The sequence below is a fragment of the Oncorhynchus masou genome, unplaced genomic scaffold, assembly GCF_036934945.1.
Source record: "Oncorhynchus masou masou isolate Uvic2021 unplaced genomic scaffold, UVic_Omas_1.1 unplaced_scaffold_4490, whole genome shotgun sequence".
Classification (NCBI taxonomy): domain Eukaryota; kingdom Metazoa; phylum Chordata; class Actinopteri; order Salmoniformes; family Salmonidae; genus Oncorhynchus; species Oncorhynchus masou.
Genome location: NW_027010884.1, coordinates 13,673 through 22,500, shown reverse-complemented (window position 1 = coordinate 22,500; position 8,828 = coordinate 13,673). Strand labels below are relative to the sequence as shown.

The following is an 8,828-nucleotide window of genomic DNA, read 5'->3' as shown; positions in this document are numbered from 1 at the left end:
CACACGGTACCCTTTACAGCACACGGTACACTTTACAGCACACGGTACACTTTACAGCACACAGTACACTTTACAGCACACGGTACACTTTACAGCACACGGTACACTTTACAGCACACGGTACACTTTTCAGCACACGGTACACTTTACAGCACACGGTACACTATACAGCACACGGTACACTATACAGCACACGGTACAGTTTACAGCACACGGTACCCTTTACAGCACACGGTACACTTTACACCACAGGGTACACTATACAGCACATGGTACACTATACAGCACACGGTACACTTTACAGCACACGGTACACTTTACAGCACACGGTACACTATACAGCACACGGTGCACTATACAGCACACGGTACACTATACAGCACACGGTACACTATACAGCACACGGTACACTATACAGCACACGGTACACTTTACAGCACACGGTACACTTTACAGTACACGGTACACTTTACAGCACAGGGTACACTATACAGCACACGGTACACTATACAGCACAGGGTACACTATACAGCACACAGTACACTTTACAGCACACGGTACACTTTACAGCACACGGTACACTATACATCACACAGTACACTTTACAGCACACGGTACACTTTACAGCACACGGTACACTTTACAGCACACGGTACACTTTACAGCACACGGTACACTTTACAGCACACGGTACTGCAACACGTTTCCACCTTACTTTTCCTGTCGGGTACTGCTATGTGACATGTTTTGTTGGGTTCCGATTTGAAATCTACTTCCTGTCACTATGTAAGAACGTATTGATTACGCTACATGTATGATAACTGTATGTGTTTAGGGTGTCAGTGGAGGGTGAACAAGGAACTGTGCATTGAAAGTTACCGAGAGAGACAAGGAGGAGTTTGTGTCTGTTCAAACAGACTGTCATTGTTAGTTCAGTCTGTTCAAACATGTCATTGTTAATAGATAAAGAAGGAGGGAAGGAAAGGCACTGAATAGGCAGACAGCCTAAGGTACTAGGGAGGAGTGAGGAATTTGGCTCAAGGTCAAGTCAACAGATGAAGTGAGAAGAAACCTCTGTGAGGGGGCAGAAGGGTTCCCCTAGGGCTGTTGAGTTATGATTTACGGTACATAATTGCATATAATCCGAAATCAAACACATTTGAGTAACCGCCTTTGTGTGTGGATTATTACGCATGCTGGTTTGTGTGTTTAGACTGATGCTCCACTCCAACATGTCTGTCCACACCTCTGGGAGAGAACGTTGAGTCCTGGGCCATTGAGCTCTACATTATATCTCACCGCCCTACATTTCCATGTCCTCTCTCTGCTTTATTCCTTTCTGGAGCTCCCAGACAGGCTGTCAACAGTTTAGTGAAATACGTTTCACTGCATAAACATGTTACTATCGATGTTCCTGTGCAGATTTCACTTGGTTTCCCAAATGAAGCACTGGGTAGCTGCAGGAACAGTGTTGAAGAGCCCATTGCATACAGAGTTTGGTGGGAACATCACCTGTTGTGCAGCGAGAGCATGCTCCTCCGACAGTGGTTGATGCTTGGCGTGAAATAAGTGTTCTGGTATTTATTTCTCAGCTTCTCATATTAAATAAGCACAGCTCTGCTATGAAACCAAAGTCGCCTACCTGGCATCGTTAACAACGGACTGGCGAGGAAGCGCGCAACCTCCATTCCCAATTACAGTGCATACAGATGGCGCCCGAGTCCTCTGAGACGACTCATTCCCAATCAGAGTGCATACAGATGGCGTCCGAGTCCTCTGAGACGACTCATTCCCAATCAGAGTGCATACAGATGGCGCCGAGTCCTCTGAGACGACTCATTCCCAATCAGAGTGCATACAGATGGCGCCCGAGTCCTCTGAGACGACTCATTCCCAATCAGAGTGCATACAGCTGGCGTCCGAGTCCTCTGAGACGACTCATTCCCAATCAGAGTGCATACAGATGGCGCCCGAGTCCTCTGAGACGACTCATTCCCAATCAGAGTGCATACAGATCCAGTCCTCTGAGATGACTCATTCCCAATCAGAGTGCATACAGATGGCGCCCGAGTCCTCTGAGACGACTCATTCCCAATTACAGTGCATACAGATGGCGCCCGAGTCCTCTGAGACGACTCATTCCCAATTACAGTGCATACAGATGGCGTCCGAGTCCTCTGAGACGACTCATTCCCAATTACAGTGGATACAGATGGCGCCCGAGTCCTCTGAGACGACTCATTCCCAATCAGAGTGCATACAGATGGCGCCCGAGTCCTCTGAGACGACTCATTCCCAATCAGAGTGCATACAGAGAGTCCTCTGAGACGACTCATTCCCAATCAGAGTGCATACGCCCGAGTCCTCTGAGACGACTCATTCCCAATCAGAGTGCATACAGATGGCGCCCGAGTCCTCTGAGACGACTCATTCCCAATCAGAGTGCATACAGATGCGCGTCCTCGACTCATTCCCAATTACAGTGCATACAGATGGCGTCCGAGTCCTCTGAGACGACTCATTCCCAATTACAGTGGATACAGATGGCGCCCGAGTCCTCTGAGACGACTCATTCCCAATCAGAGTGCATACAGATGGCGCCCGAGTCCTCTGAGACGACTCATTCCCAATCAGAGTGCATACAGATGGCGCCCGAGTCCTCTGAGACGACTCATTCCCAATCAGAGTGCATACAGATGGGTTCGAGTCCTCTGAGACGACTCATTCCCAATCAGAGTGCATACAGATGGCGCCCGAGTCCTCTGAGACGACTCATCCCCAATCAGGGTGCATACAGATGGCGCCCGAGTCCTCTGAGACGACTCATTCCCAATCAGGGTGCATACAGATGGCGCCGAGTCCTCTGAGACGACTCATTCCCAATCAGAGTGCATACAGATGGCGCCGAGTCCTCTGAGACGACTCATTCCCAATCAGAGTGCATACAGATGGGTTCCGAGTCCTCTGAGACGACTCATTCCCAATCAGAGTGCATACAGATGGGTTACAGTCCTCTGAGACGACTCATTCGGGGTACAGTAAGTGCTACTGTGCAGATGTTTTCTTCACTGACCAGTGAGCAACAGGAAGCACTCTGAAAGCTACCGGAGTTTAAGGCATAGGGGTATTTGGCCTCTGTGCTGTTGCTCAAGTTGACAAAATCTAAGACACAAAATGTGCATTTAGTTCAGTGTGGAGTAACAGGGACAGAATCAAAAGTTATGCAACTAAAAGCCATTCAGTTTACAATAGGTCCAGCCAGTAATCATACCGGGCTCATTCTTTATGGGAGCTGGGATAGAACCGATTTTGGGTTTGAATAATCTATTTGAAATGCTAGGGGGATGGATTCTAAAAAGTAACAAGTTAAAGTTGGCACGACGACCAAACACTCCACGCACGGAAAAAAAACCGCTTTGGTGAGAAACTTTATTCTGTTTTATTCTGAAATAGCTTTATTGGCGTAAAGTAGGAGGAGGGGTCTCGCGAGAGAATAAAGTGGAGTTACAAGTATGAAGGAGCATTTGTAGCACATTGTGTTAAGCACCTGCATTGGGGTAGAATTACCCTCTTAAATGTCTGTGCATTAATAGGATGGGCACTGTAGCGCGGTAGTGGAGGGTAAACTCGAACTACCCCGTTTCACCCTCCTTCGGCAAGTAAAGTTACGCAGAATCATGGAGGAAAAGACAGTCCAGTCATGTACTGGCGTAAATATTTGAACACCGTGCCTATTCGGGTCTGTTCATAAATTCGCTCTGGCTATCTACGTCCCTCCGATTTCAGATCGGAGTAAATTTCTCGTCTGAGTGTGCCAGAGCGCAGAATAACGGATGAATTTACAAACGCTCAACACATGTTGAATATGGCCGGTGTCAGTAAACGTCGGCAAAAAAAAAGGTTAATTCAAAGGTTAATTGTAGGGGTCTGCGTACTGGGAAATGCATAGCATTGAGATACCGATCTGGCATTAACATGCCACTCATGAAAGTGTAAGACAGGGACAAACCGGGGCTGTACTGAGTAAAGTTCATGCTAGAAATAGAAGATGAATATACTTTATGTTAACATTAGTAGTAGATACTGTATATATTTCTCCTTTTTGTAAATGTACATTCTGCCAAGTGTCGGTTAGTGCCAATGTGATGGTGTTAAATTCGAGTGATAGACTAACTGAAGCACTAGGGACTGTCATACTAAATGTGGGTTGGATAATTGATCAATAGTTGTGATTATGATGCAGAAAGGCTGTAGGAGAGACAGAGCGCTGCCCTTCAACTGTGGGGGGAGCACAATAGGAAGGGTGCACGACTCATCCTGCAAGTGGTTTCTGAAACGAATGAATCATTTGTAAGAATCCATTGGTAACTACGGATGACATGGAGTGGGAACACTGGTAAACACGCAGCCTGAGGGGGGAAGGCTGGACACAAGCATGAGGAGGTGTACAGAGCCTTCATTTGTGTGGATCCCAGTGGAAAGTCAGGATAAGGGAGAGTGGGAACAACGGTAAACATGCAGCCTGAGGGGGGAAGGCTGGACACAAGCATGAGGAGGTGTACAGAGAAAGTCAGGATACGGGAGAGTGGGAATCGTCATGTTGTTAAACTTGGAGTTGAACTATTTAATAATCAGTTCAATATGTTGTGTTCTCTCTCTTTCCTAGTTTTCTTTCTACTATCACTCTCTTAGGAACCCGAAAGAGGAAGAGAAGGAAAATCTCCAACAGAAATGTAATTATCGGTTGTATGTAGGAGGAACAATGAAAGATGGGGGGGGATTACGAGGGTGATTGGTGTGGTTATAACGACGGTAAGAGGGATTTAACCCTTGGGTGTAGACTAAACACAATATACACACAGAGGCCATAGGCCTCGGAGGCGTGAACATATTAATCAAGTGTGAAAATATGAATCACGTTTTCTTTTCATACTAATCATGTTCTCGTTTCGGTTTTATTTCTAAGCAATTTCACAGTTTATGTCATGTTGAACAGTATGGAGTCACGATTCAAACAAGAGGGGACTGTTGGGTGCCAATTTGAAATCGACTTATTCCTTGTTCACTGTATCAGACCATATTGATGACATGTATAATAACTGTACGTTGTAGTGTCAGTGGACAAGGGACTGTGGGTGGAAAGTTACTGAGAGAGACAACGAGGAGTTTAGAGCCTGTCTGTTTGTTCAAACATGTCACTGTTACATTATAATATCCCAAGTAGGGAGGCGAAGGGTTATTACTGTTTGTTAATAAGAAGCTAACAAATATAATTACAACGTTTGTCGTAATGACCTATAAGGAAAACAGGTCACAATAACTTACTTTTCCCTGTCAGGTACTGGTCAAAGAAATCCTGGAAGCTGCTGGGTGTCTCCAGCTTGCTCCACACGTGACAGAAGTGGTAGTAGGACACCATGTTGTCCTTCGGGTTTCTCATCACGTACACAATCTGAACACCACAAAGGAAGAAGAGGAAGAAGAAGATGACTTTATTGTAATTTGTCACAGATACACTGTGAAGTCCTCTTTTTTCCTTTATCCCAACCCCCTTATGGTGGGCGGGCTTTACCCGTTCTCTGGTCATTCTAGGCTTGGTGGTTGTACCTTGGGTCTCTTGGTGTTCAGGCTGGCGGGCAGCAAGTTTGGAGGCAGGTGGGAGATGAAGAGTCTAGGTGCGGGGCGCGGGCGCTCGGGGCGGGTGTCTGGGTACTCGAGCCAGGGCATCTTCTCCAGGTTGGTGGAGCTCTGGTCGGTGCCATTACTCTCAGGGTAGGACGCCTCCACCACCTGGACCAGGATCTGCTGGGTCCATATCGTACCTACACACACACACATACACACATATACACACACACACATATACACACACACACACACACATACATACATACACACACATTCCCACATATACACATATACACACACATATACACACACACATACACACGCACACACACACACACACACACACACACACATATACACACACGTATACACACACACATACATACACACATATACACACACACACACATATACACACACACATATACACACACACATATACACACACACATATACACACACATATACATACATATACACACACACACAGAGGAAAGTTATTGCACTACGCCCTATATTGAGGGGTTTATATAGTATTATGTGATAATTGACGTGGAAGCTGCAGCCCTTTAACTTCCAAGACAAATGTCCTTTCATGGAAAATGAAGGTATGTTTATTATACACACATCTTTATTGTCCCAAATGGGACATTAGTGGTGCAGTCAGGGTAAAACAACATTAAAAACAATAACCACCATCTCATTTTTGTAAAATTTTATAAATGTGTAACGGCGTTCTTCGTTTGTCGAAAGAGAGTCGGACCGAAATGCAGCGTGTTGGTTACTCATGTTCTTTAATGGAACAAATGACGATACACGAAATAACTTATAAATACAAAAAACAACAAACGGAACGTGAAAAACCTATACAGCCTGTCTGGTGAACACTACACAGAGACAGGAACAATCACCCACGAAATACAAAGTGAAACCCAGGCTACCTAAATACGGTTCCCAATCAGAGACAACGAGAATCACCTGACTCTGATTGAGAACCACCTCAGGCAGCCAAACCTATACTAAACACACCCCTAATCAACCACAATCCCAATAACTAAAAAACCCCACTACGAAATACAACAACATAAACCCATGTCACACCCTGGCCTGACCAACTAATTAACTAAAACACAAAATACTAAGACCAAGGCGTGACAAATTGTTTATTTTACTTAGAAAGTGTGGCGCAGATTGAGTAGATCAGTGGGAGGAAATCCCAGTTAATCCATTGTTGGATTTGTATTTAATTGAGCAAAATGTGACAACTCTGAAAAGAGTATGAGGACTTTCACTAAGCGATCGGTGAATCTCAAACCAACCCCTTGCTCTTACCAACAATATCACATGCTGAGAGGAAACCCATAGGGTGACTTCCAAAAGAGAGCGAGGTACCAATAAACCCATCAACTTTGGAACACACTTGTGACTTGCATGATGCAATTCTGTTCCACATTTAAGTAATTAAACAAACATGGAATTCAAATGAACAAGTTCCCCCTGTCATTTTACAAGATAAAAACCTCCGTAATAGATTACATTTTAAATTGGGAGGTGTTTCATTTATTACTGTACATGTAACCGGTCTGTAATGAAAAATATGTAGCAAAAGCTTCGGCTAGTGAATCTCTCGATTGTTTTTATCATCATTTTTACCACACCAAACACACACAAACTCACCTGATTTGGGATAGGAGATGAGGAAAATGTCAGTTTCTTGAATCTCAAAGCTCTGGAGGGAGTCGATGTATTGGGGGTCGGTCTCTCCCACTGTAAAGTTGTACCCTCTGTGTGTGAACAGGTAGGGACTCAACAGGTCCAGCCCTTCCACTGATGGCGGAGAGGTGTGGTCTGGAGAGTGAAACATGACGACAGTTGGCTAGACAATGGTGAGGAATGAGAGCAGCAGAATCTGTTATATCCAGGTCGGTCTACTCTTCAGGTTGGAGGGGAGGAGAAATGAGGAGGATGAGAAAAGAGGAGGGGTAGAAGGACGTTTACAGGTCTGTCTACACTTCAGGTTGGAGGAGGAGGAGAAATGAGGAGGGACGAGAAAGAGGAGGGGTAGAAGGACGTTTACAGGTCGGTCTACTCTTCAGGTTGGAGGGGAGGAGAAATGAGGAGGACGAGAAAGAGGAGGGGTAGAAGGGCGTTTACAGGTCGGTCTACTCTTCAGGTTGGAGGGGAGGAGAAATGAGGAGGACGAGAAAGAGGAGGGTAGAAGGACGTTTACAGGTCTGTCTACACTTCAGGTTGGAGGGGAGGAGAAATGAGGAGGACGAGAAAAGAGGAGGGGTAGAAGGACGTTTACAGGTCGGTCTACTCTTCAGGTTGGAGGGGAGGAGAAATGAGGAGGACGAGAAAAGAGGAGGGGTAGAAGGACGTTTACAGGTCGGTCTACTCTTCAGGTTGGAGGAGGAGAAATGAGGAGGATGAGAAAAGAGGAGGGGTAGAAGGACGTTTACAGGTCTGTCTACACTTCAGGTTGGAGGGGAGGAGAAATGAGGAGGATGAGAAAAGAGGAGGGGTAGAAGGACGTTTACAGGTCGGTCTACTCTTCAGGTTGGAGGGGAGGAGAAAAGAGGAGGAGGAGAAAAGAGGAGGAGGAGAAGGACGTTTACAGGTCGGTCTACTCTTCAGGTTGGAGGAGGAGAGAAAAGAGGAGGGGTAGAAGGACGTTTACAGGTCTGTCTACACTTCAGGTTGGAGGAGGTGGAGAAAAGAGGAGGAGGAGAAAAGAGGAGGAGGAGAAGGACGTTTACAGGTCTGTCTACACTTCAGGTTGGAGGAGGAGGAGAAAAGAGGAGGGGTAGAAGGACGTTTACAGGTCTGTCTACACTTCAGGTTGGAGGAGGAGGAGAAAAGAGGAGGAGAAGGACGTTTACAGGTCTGTCTACACTTCAGGTTGGAGGAGGAGGAGAAAGAGGAGGGGTAGAAGGACGTTTACAGGTCTGTCTACACTTCAGGTTGGAGGAGGAGGAGAAAAGAGGAGGGGTAGAAGGACGTTTACAGGTCTGTCTACACTTCAGGTTGGAAGAGGAGGAGAAAGAGGAGGAGGAGAAGGGCGTTTACAGGTCTGTCTACACTTCAGGTTGGAGGAGGAGAAATGAGGAGGACGAGAAAGAGGAGGGGTAGAAGGACGTTTACAGGTCGGTCTACTCTTCAGGTTGGAGGGGAGGAGAAAAGAGGAGGAGGAGGAGAAG

At 46.1% G+C, this 8,828-nt stretch overlaps 1 pseudogene; it reads right to left on the bottom strand.

Annotated features, from left to right (window-relative positions):
* Positions 1–7,561, bottom strand: part of LOC135535139 (amine sulfotransferase-like) — an 11,468-nt pseudogene extending 3,907 nt beyond the window's left edge.
* Between the last annotated feature and the right edge of the window lie 1,267 nt (positions 7,562–8,828).